The sequence below is a fragment of the Lygodium microphyllum genome, chromosome 17, assembly GCF_053477565.2.
Source record: "Lygodium microphyllum isolate KBCC chromosome 17, Lygodium_microphyllum_v1.1.10, whole genome shotgun sequence".
NCBI lineage: Eukaryota > Viridiplantae > Streptophyta > Polypodiopsida > Schizaeales > Lygodiaceae > Lygodium > Lygodium microphyllum.
Genome location: NC_141151.1, coordinates 67534986 through 67545367, shown reverse-complemented (window position 1 = coordinate 67545367; position 10382 = coordinate 67534986). Strand labels below are relative to the sequence as shown.

Below are 10382 nucleotides of genomic sequence, written 5' to 3'. Positions count from 1 at the left end.
TAAGGATAGCTGTCATCTAGCTATTATTCATGGGCGGTGTACCAACTGCATCTGTAGCTAACAAGTCTGTGACATAAATGCACAATGGTCACCCTGGCATATCACAAGTGGAGCTCGGTATCTCAACATGCAATACCCTGCGACTCAACACCTAACAAGTGCCATGGGACTGGCACTCAACTAGGAGAGGGGTAATGCTAACCCTCAGACGAACAATGTGGAAAAGTGAAAAATCCAAAAAATCTAAAGCAGAAGATAAGACCAAGGCGAAAGTGGAATGGAAGATGAAGGAGCTTCAAGAAAAAGTGCAAGTCGTTACTTTTGTAAAAGACGGCAAGGCGCACCATGATTTATTTTAAGAGCATTGGACTCTCACCCATACAAATTGTGAAGATAGATGGGCGGTAGGAAAGAAGCTAGGAAGATATGAGAACAATGAAAAAAGAATCTATAGGCTAGGGCCGACCATGTAAAAAGGGGATGACCGCCCAAGGGAAAGAGGGTTTTGTATATAAAACTCAAAAAGTGAATGAGAGGTCATTCTTTAGTGTGTGGCAAAGTGGACTCTTCTTCTTCTCTTCTTTTCTGCTTGTGAGTGCTTGAGGAAGGAAGTGTGAGTGAGTGAGGGAGTGAGTGTGTGTGTGAGGGTGAGGGATCTTGGAGGTGAAGCCCTCCTCCATCTCCTCTCTTCTTCTTCTCTTCTCTTCTCTCGTCTTGCGTGTGGTTATGGAGGATGGAACTTGGAGGTGGAGGTTTGAGGATGCTTGAGCTTGCATCAAGAATCGTGGAGCTATCCAGAGTTCTTGGGAGAGGAAGCAACTCAATCAGGCATCAAGGTAATCTCACTACACTCGTAGAGAGGGATGGCGTGTCGGCTATGTGAGAGATAACCATTAGTGCTCGCTTGAAACGCTTGAACAATAAGCGGTCCATGGGTCTTGGCAATTGAGCTTGAGCTCGTCTCTACATCTGGTGACAAAAAATTTCACATCCCCTTAGAGAGATGATGGAGGAAAGTTGTGATTCAAAGATCTCTCTCTCTCTCTCTCTCTCTCTCTCTCTCTCTCTCTCTCTCTCTCTTATTGCTGAGAAGGGATTGCCGACAACCATTATTCAACAAAAACAATTTCAAGTCCCCTTAGAGAGATGATTATAAAGTCATATAATCTCTCTCTCTATCTCTCTCTCTCTCTCTCTCTCTCTCTTAATGGGGAAACTACTATAACATTCAAGTGGACAAAGATTTGTTCTTCTCATTCACATAGTAGATCAAGAGAATTTCAAACCAGATTATGATATTGAGTCTTAGAAGTTATGCAAGTTAGCAGCATGGAGACTTCTCTACAAACATAACTTAGTATCCTTCTATAGAAGTATATTTGCAATGGTATCTTATCAATGTGTTCTCTATATGTAATAGAACTATGAATGGTAGGTTAATTAGAGAAGGGGATATTGTAAACTTTTCCAGGAAAATGTACATATTAGCTAAACTTGAAGGAGGAGTAGCTCATATAGAAGGATCACCAGATTGAGCAGAATGAGGACGTGTACTAAAGATGTCATATCTTCCTCGACTACCCAAATATTATTTTTCCTCCAACAAGAATGCATTATACAAAAAATACTTGAAGAAAAAAATGTGAAAGAGACATAAGGATCCAAATTTCGGTAAGTAATTCCACATGTATTCTTTAGAATATGTCACACTTTTTATGTCTTCTTCTAAAGAGAATATGACTAATCGTAGAGAAGTGATAGCTCGAGTGCATTTGTTCTCTAACTCATTCTTTAGTAAGGAGTAAGGGTGAAGCCACAATTTCCAAAATGTTTTGATAATATTGATTGGCCACACTTTAGCCTTATAATGATACTATTTGTGAATGATAGCATAAAGAAGATACAATGTAACCCACCTAACTTCTTTACATATCCATTTACATTTCAAAAAAATCCCATGGATACCATCCTCTTCAAACACATGCTTCCCTATCTGACTGAGGAAAATCCCTTCAATACTATCCTCTTGGAATACATGCTTCCATGTTTGATTGAGCTAACATCTTTTAATGGGAGAGTCTAGTTTGTTAGAGAACACCCATTTCACCCTCTAGCAATGGACAAATGGATTGATATTTAATCTTTGCAATAAATACGTTCATTTGCTTTGTGCAGTTCACTAACTTGCAAATGCATTTGTAAATTTAGTATTTTTTGTAGTTTTTATACTAAGTTCATGTAATATAATGTGAAATATATTAGTATATTAAAATATTTGATTATTGAAGTCTGGAGTTTAAAATTAAGAATTCTTGAAAGAAATAACAGCTACAAGTAATAAAGCGATATAGAGCTATATTTTATGGAGATTGTGAAGCAATCTCTTGCAAGGGTCTATTGTAAATGAATGCATAACTTCAATCCATATGTAAGCCTAATCAAATGAGGAAGAGAAAGAGAGAGAGCAATGTGCAAGTATAAGTGGGTATGTCTATAGTTTGCTCGTGTGTGCATAATTAAAGTACTAACACATCAAGATGTAATTATAAAATATATGCAAAGAAGGGAGAGAGAGGGGATGTGAATGTATATGTATCTCATATATATGCATAATTGAACAAATAACATTGTGATAATATTATCAAAGATAAGAACATAAGCTTAATCTAGTGATGTAAATAAGTTATGGAGAGAGAACTACTAATGCATTATTAGAGAGAGAGATATATGATCAATGGCAAAGTTGGGGGTGACAGAGAGAGAGAGAGAGAGAGAGAGAGAGAGAGAGAGAGAGAGAGGAGAGAAGAGATTGTTATTGAGAAGAAGGAGAGAGAGATGCATGTCGTGGATCCCCAACATATGAGAGAGACAGAGACAGAGATAGAGACAAAGAGAGAAATAGAGGAATGTGTAAGTGTAAGTGTATTTGGTTTTGCTCATGTGTGCACAATTGAAGTACTAATACATTATGATGTAATTCTAACATATATGCAAATAATTGAGAGCGAGAGAATGTGAATAGATATGGAGTGTAATATCGCTTGTGTATATGTAATTCAACCTATAACATTGTGATAATATTATAAAAAATAATCACATAAAGTGAATGTAGTGATGTAAGGCAATTAAGGAGAGAGAACTACGAGTGTGTGTGTGTGTGTGTGTGTTGGGGGTGAGAGAGAGAGAGAGAGAGATATATATATATATATATATATATATAATTAAGGGGAGTGAGATGTTGGTGGTTGGTCTCCAGCTGTGATATCCTGACTTTGATTTAAAATCTTCCCAACTTCTTGTAGAATGGACTTGAAGAACTCTAAAATCATGAAATAGAGAAGATCTCGAGCAAAAAGACCTGAGGATCGTAACCCAATATTTTTCCAAATTGACAAGGACTATAGCCACTTGTCTCACAGAAGTTACTGTATGAACGAGAGTTACGAGCCATATTAGTCATTAGTGTCAATATCTATAGTATGGATGGTCCAAAAATACTAGATTTTTGGACAAAACTAGCTTATTTTTTATATTTTGAATATTATTTATTGTAGATCCTAAAAAGCTATGAAAACTTCTAGAATAGGGTGTCATGCAACAAAGCAAGAAGTTTTTAAAGCTAGTTTTAGAGATTTTATGCAAAAAAGAAGGATTAGCAAAATCGTGCGTGTTGCGATCATAGTTTACAGGTAGCAAATAGCACTCCGAACAGGGAGAAGAAGAAGGAGTGATCTAGAAGAATTCTGAGCATGTGTCTTGAGGTTTTACTCCCCTTTTGGAGCCAATGGAACCATCAGATTTTTAGTCTAAGCAGAGAAGAAGCTTCAAAATACTGATTTTACCAAGATCCCCTCCATAAAGATCTCTTCTTCTTAATCACAATCCTTCTTTTCTAATTTAGATATAAATAAGAGGTATTGGGAGCCGTGGAGAGCAGTCGAGCAAGAGAGGAGAGGCCCTTATTAGGAGTATAGAGCAAAAGGGAGTGGGGAAAGAGAAGTGCGAGCATGGGAATTTCTCATAAAAAAGACAAGGAGAATACTCGGCAAGCTCTTGAATTCAATTTCTCCATCCCTTCTATCATATTCCCTTGCTGAATCAAGACTCTCCTCAATTTCTCAGAATTCTTAGTGATTGCTTCCCCCCCCCGGCTCCCGAGTCAATAAAAAATTCAGCCAATCTAATTACCTCCAAGCTTCTTTGCTAAATCCCACTTTTTTGTGATCTCGTAATTAAAGGCCATGGCCTCGAAGAAGAAAGTTACAAAGGTCACGGAGGCACGAGCTGCGAATAACGTTGTGGACACAATTACTAACAAAATGGTGTGTACGAGGATTACAAACGAAGCTGCAAATACCATCAACCAAACACCCATCATGGATCCTTGGGTACCATTTTTCTTAAATAAAAATAGCTATTAGGCCTTTATCCCATGAATAGGCAACATAAGCTGCATGCGTAAAAAATAAGCTTTTATTCAATTCCTGCATATAATTTGTTTGAGGAATTCTTAACCATGAATTTGAAGGGGTAACTTGGGTCTATACAAGATAAACCTAAGCAAGTACAATGAAGGTACTGTGTCCCTAAAATATTTAATATTTCTAATTTTTGTGTTGATCAAACAAAATCTTTGATAGGTAACAACATACACTAATCCTCGGTATATAAGAGACCTTGAGATGATGCAATTGCCAAATGATATTGTTTGTAATTAAACTAACCAAGATTTTCTTTTATTACATACAAAGACCCACAAAACTCCAAGGGAGTTATCATCAAGTATAAAATTCTTGCTTAAATTCAATCCAAACTAATCCCCCAAGGGAGAGAAAGTCAAGGAAGACTATTAGAAGGTATTGCCACTTATGTTGATTTGCCTCAAAGTTATTTTGCCACCTGTGCTAATTTGCATCGATGTTATTATTTTTGGAAAGAAAATATTTTTATTGGAAATAAACTTGTTAAAAAGTTTATATATAATGCATTCGAAATAAGATGTTTATGATTGTGAGGTAGGTACTGATCTTTCCTAAAATCATCAGGCTAAAAGTTGAATGATTAAGTACAGGTCGCTGACTGAGGCAGTATTCCGGTGAACACAGAACGTTGACTAAGGCAGTGTTCTTGTTGGTGCTAGAACTTTCCAAGGCCAGCGTGAATAAAGCCTACTCCAATGTGTTTTTCTTTTTTTGTTTTGCGTTAGTTTATTTAGACCAATCATGACACAAAATGTCTTGTTGTAGGGAGTTCTAGTCGGTAGGAGAGGAGGTGAGGATACCAGGGGGCTCTGGTCATAAAATTCTTAGGCTTTTACTAACTGCCAATTATCCTTCGATTTCTAGACTGTGTCTAGAAATTCCAATACTAGTTGGGGAATGGAACTTAGAGAGAATAATACCTTCGAACAAGAAAATATCTGTAAAATGTCATTTTTCTAAAAGGAACTATTAAGAAAGAATGTCTTTGCTTTGTTTTTGTGTCGTGAATTAAGGGTGTGTAATGAATTGGTATCAGGAGATAACTCAAAGAAGCTATTTTCATATGTTAAACCTAAAGTGGTAGGTAATTAGATAACTAAAACTACTCTCTCGTCGAAGGAAGTGGGAGGATGGTGGCAGATCCAAACCTATGGTTGGGTGGTCTCAATAAGTCCAGAGCTTTCCTAAGAAGGAATAAAAATTGCACTTGATGGACCATTAAAATCCAAAAACCCTGATTCGCATCACTTTAGAATCCACTAATACTAATTAGCCATTAGTAATGGATTTAACCAAAAAACTCAAGTTGATCCTCGTGGGAGCGGCTGGAAATTCCATTGTGGGGTAGACAGCCTAGTTAGCAAACTTCAAGAATTTTATCAAAATCTTGGACAGCGCTTCCTAAGACATCTCTTGATGGGCTACTAAGAACATACTGCCAAGAAAATCTCGGGCAACACATTACACCAACATATGAGAGAGACAGAGAGAGAGAGGGGGGGAGAATTAGTAGTGGTTCTAATGAGGAGGAGGAGAGTAAGTTGTGGTGGTGTAGTGGCAGTGCTAGTGGTGGTAATGTTATTGAGGGGAGTGAGATGTCAATGGTTGGTTCCCAATATATGAGAAGAGAGAGAGGAGAATTGGTTGTGGTTCTAATGAGGAGAGGGAGAGTAAGATGTTGTGGTAGTAGCGGTGGTGGTGGTGGTGGTGGTGGTAGGGGTGGTGGTAGAGGTGGTAGTGGCAATGGAGGAGCAACATTGGTGCTTGATATATGCCTAAAAGAAAAAGAGGAACAAGTGGACAATTTGGAATAAAACTCAAGGTTGCCAAAAAAAGCTCGCTTAAAAGCTCACTCCAAAAGCTCACTTCTTGCACACACTCAAAGCTTTGTAAGATATCATGGTTTGGAGTGCACCATTTTGAGGAAAGGTGATGGTTTTTTGTAGTGATTTTTGTCAAATTATACTTGTGGTTCCAAAGCTATCCGTGAGGAGATAGTTGATGCAACGCTTTGTTGTTCTTCCTTATGGAATCATATGCGAATATTGTGGTTGTCCCATAATATGCAGGTGTCCATGCTAAGAGACACTTTGCATAGTGTGGATTTTATTGAATGGCTCCTCTATCTTGGCAGTGGTTGTAATTGTTTGGATGATAGTACATGTGTTTCAATTCCTCATTGTTTTGGTACATGATTTTGCATTATGCTACAATGGATGATCTTATATCACATGTTTATATGAACATTCATTCTGTGCATGACTATGCATCCTTCTTCAATGGTCGTGCAATTTTGGCATCTAAAAACACAGATATTGACTCATTGAATATTATTTCTTTGCAAAAATTCTAGGTGACTTTTTTGCTATAGTGCTAATTGCATAGCAACAAGTGATGTGAATTCCTTTCTTTACTCCATCGAGTACCTAAACTCCATTGACCTTGGTGGTGGATTTCCTCCTCATTATTTGGTGCTTAAAGAAAATGTGCTTATGATACTTCTAAGAAACTTGAATCCTACAATGGGCTTATGTAATGGAACTAGATTGATATGCATGTAGTTCCATGCTAAGGTCTTGGAGGTTGAAATTATTACAAGAACATAGATTGGCAAAGCTATATTCATACCTAGAATCACATTTATTCCAATGTTGGTGGGACTATTGTTCGTGATGATAAGAAGATGACAATTTCCTATTCATTTGGCTTTTGCAATGACAATCAACAAGTCCCAAGGTCAAACATTGATGTATCTAGGGCTCTACCTAAAGACATCGGTGTTATTGCATGGACAACTTTATGTTGCATTCATTCAAGTTAGATTTGCCAATTCAATCGAAGTTCAATGGAAAGAGTGGAGTCCTATTTGTTTGGCTTTTGCAATGACAATCAACAATTCCCAAGGTTAAACACTGATGCATTTGGGGCTCTACCTAAAGACACCGATGTTATCACACAAACAACTTTATGTTGCATTCAGTCGGGTTAGATCTGCCAATTCAATCAAAGTTCTATTAGAAGACTGGAGTGAAAACTCGCATACCATGACTTATAGCATGTATCATAAAGTCTTACAAAAAGAGAAATAAACTTTTGATGCTTGCTTTATTTGTTATTAATGCGATAATTGTTGTGCAATGTTGTCATGCATATGTTAAAAGTATCATAGCCTTTTGAATTTACTCTCCTTTTGAAAAATACTAATGTGCATGATTCTTGTGTCTTTCTATGTTTAGAAGAAACTTCTCCAAATTCTATACCATTAGCCAACGTAGAGAAGGGCAAAACTACAGTGGCTTGGAGATGCTTACCTTCTTGGTGTCAAGCAAGAAGGTGCAATTCCTTTGGCATTTTTCTCTCTTTGTTTAAAGAAATTCGATGTTCATTGCTTGCATCTATTTGTTGATGTTACGCTTAGAGCATCTACTTGCTTCTTCCATTGATTTTTACTTTTTTTGCAACTCTTGCCATTCTTGAGAAATGTCATTTCTATCATTTTGCTCTTTCAGTGCAAAAACATTTTTAGTGCTACAAAAGGGCTCCGAACATGGGCAATAAAGCAAAGAGGGAGGCCAACAAGCATGTGCATTGAACTACAAGTGTCCAAGACTTGTCAGTGCAATGATGAGCTCTCCAACTACTTGGAGTCTACATAAGATTGAGGACAAATTGGAAAAACTATTTATCCATGTTGACAATGCCCTTGAGTGTTTGTCCAAGGACATATGGGCTCAATATGCATGTTTGCATGGTGTTTCTTGAGTTATGAGGAGCAAAAATCTTACTCTTCACAATGTACTCAATGAATTGCATGGGGAACTGAAAGGTGCAATGGAAGTTGCAAATGAAACATGGCACTTGGTAGGTGATGTGGTTAAGCAAATGTAGCTTTCTTCCAAAAATGATAGATAATGAGAGTACATTTTTTAGTGGCTCACAGGAGAACTTTAGGATAAATTTTACTACTTTTGTAGAGCAAGTTCTGTTTATGCAATACGAGGATGTTTGTTGCAAGATTCTTGTAAAATATGATGTATTAACAATATTTCTGAAAAATATTGAGAAGTTGGAAAATTTTAAAGGACCATTTTGCAGAATTTGACCAAAGTAGAATATGAATTTTGACCACATACAAGAGGTATTTTAATACTATGCAAAGGTTAAGGGTTTTCTTTTTTTCAAATTTTGTATAAAAGAGGGGATATATTTGTATATTTTTCCCAAAGGAATATATCTAGACAACAAATATAGAATGTGGAAAAACGAGATATGTAAAGTGTGGCACCATGATGCCAAATGGCTTGATATGACATAAGATCTAGAGAAATAAAGAACTGCTTCCTTAGGGACATGCCATACATAGGTCACAACTAGAGTTTTCCAATATCTAATAAGTAAAGCTAGGCGCTCCTTTTATATCAAGTATGAGGCTTAAACAAGGTGACATATGCAACTCACTTCACTCACAACACATCCAACAATTATAACGAGAAGTGCGTGTGACACCACCCTTGCTACCTAGGCGTTTGTCCAAAAAAAATGCATTGGATGTCTTGTAAACTATCTTCAATCGTGCACTGGATGGATGGTTTTCTTTCTCTATTTAGTAATAAGTGTAAAATAAATTACAGCACAAATTTTCTCAATCGTCGCTTTGGCCGAGTGGTTAAGGCGTGTGCCTGCTAAGTACATGGGCTCTGCCCGCGAGAGTTCGAATCTCTCAGGCGACGCGGCGACGTTCTTTTGCGAACCGCCCTGGGCATCGGCGGGTGAATGAGAAACGGCATTTTTAACCCACCATTATGGGAAATTGGAATCTAACTTAACGAGGTTGATAAAATAAATAATAAAAAGGTTAATGCAAAGGTAAGCTACTATTTCTCAAAATAATGCAGTACGTAATTGTTGCATGCACTATAAAATATTGTTTCCTTGAGAGGGCAAGTAGTTCCTTGAGTTTTGATAGTGGGCGGCCAGCAAATTGGTGGTGTGTAACCAGCCTAAGATTTGTGTATCATGAGAATCGATGGAATTAATAAAATTGGTCATACTTATGCACTTTAAGCAACCGTCCAAAAGTGCATCCACCTCTATGTCTCCCATCGAAATTGTCATTTTTGTTGCCTATATGTGTTTTGTGGATGGAAGGTAAGAGCATTAGTTATTACTTGTACGAGTGTCTCGATGTCTTCTCCATTCTCCTTGAGCCACCCTATTTGCACTTCCTTAAGCCAAGGTCCCATACGTGGTAAATGACTAATGAAATTTGGGATGGTGCAATGCAACTTAATGATGATGTCAGTTCACAATGATCCTCGTGTTGCGAATAAGAAAGATCGCAAGATGATGACACATTGATTGCATGATTGTTAATATTTTTGTGATGTAGAAAACACATATCTTCTTGATGATGCTAATCTTAATGTTAATCATGCTATGTTGTTATGATTGGTGATGCTATGAATAGAAAAGTAGGAATGTTTACATCACTTAGCAAATCAATGAAAAAAGAAAAGCTTTATGAATATGTAGTTTATATATCCTCAATGTGGGAGCTTTCGCTTAACTGCCAAGACCCACGGACCGCTTATTGTTTCAAGCGTTCCAAGCCGAGCACTAATGGCTACCTCTCACATAGCCGACACACCATCCATATCTACGGGTGTAGTGAGCTTACCTTGATGTCGAAATGTGTTGCTTCCTCTCTCGCGCACTCCGATGACTCCACGATCCAAGTGCAAGCTTCAGGCAAGCTCCATCCTCAAGCTCCACGCTCCAAGCTCCATAGCCGCGAGCAAAACAAGAGAAGAGAAGAGAAGAGAAGAAGAGAGGGGAAGATGGAGAGCTCCTCCTCCCCGGTCCCTCACCCTCACACACTCACTCCCTTACACTCTCACACTC

The 10382-nt window shown here is 37.7% G+C and overlaps 1 non-coding gene across 1 annotated transcript; it reads left to right on the top strand.

Annotated features, from left to right (window-relative positions):
* The first annotated feature begins 9129 nt into the window (after positions 1-9129).
* On the top strand, positions 9130-9211 carry TRNAS-GCU (transfer RNA serine (anticodon GCU)). Its single transcript has one exon. It is a non-coding gene; the product is annotated as a tRNA-Ser (tRNA).
* Positions 9212-10382: the final 1171 nt, after the last annotated feature.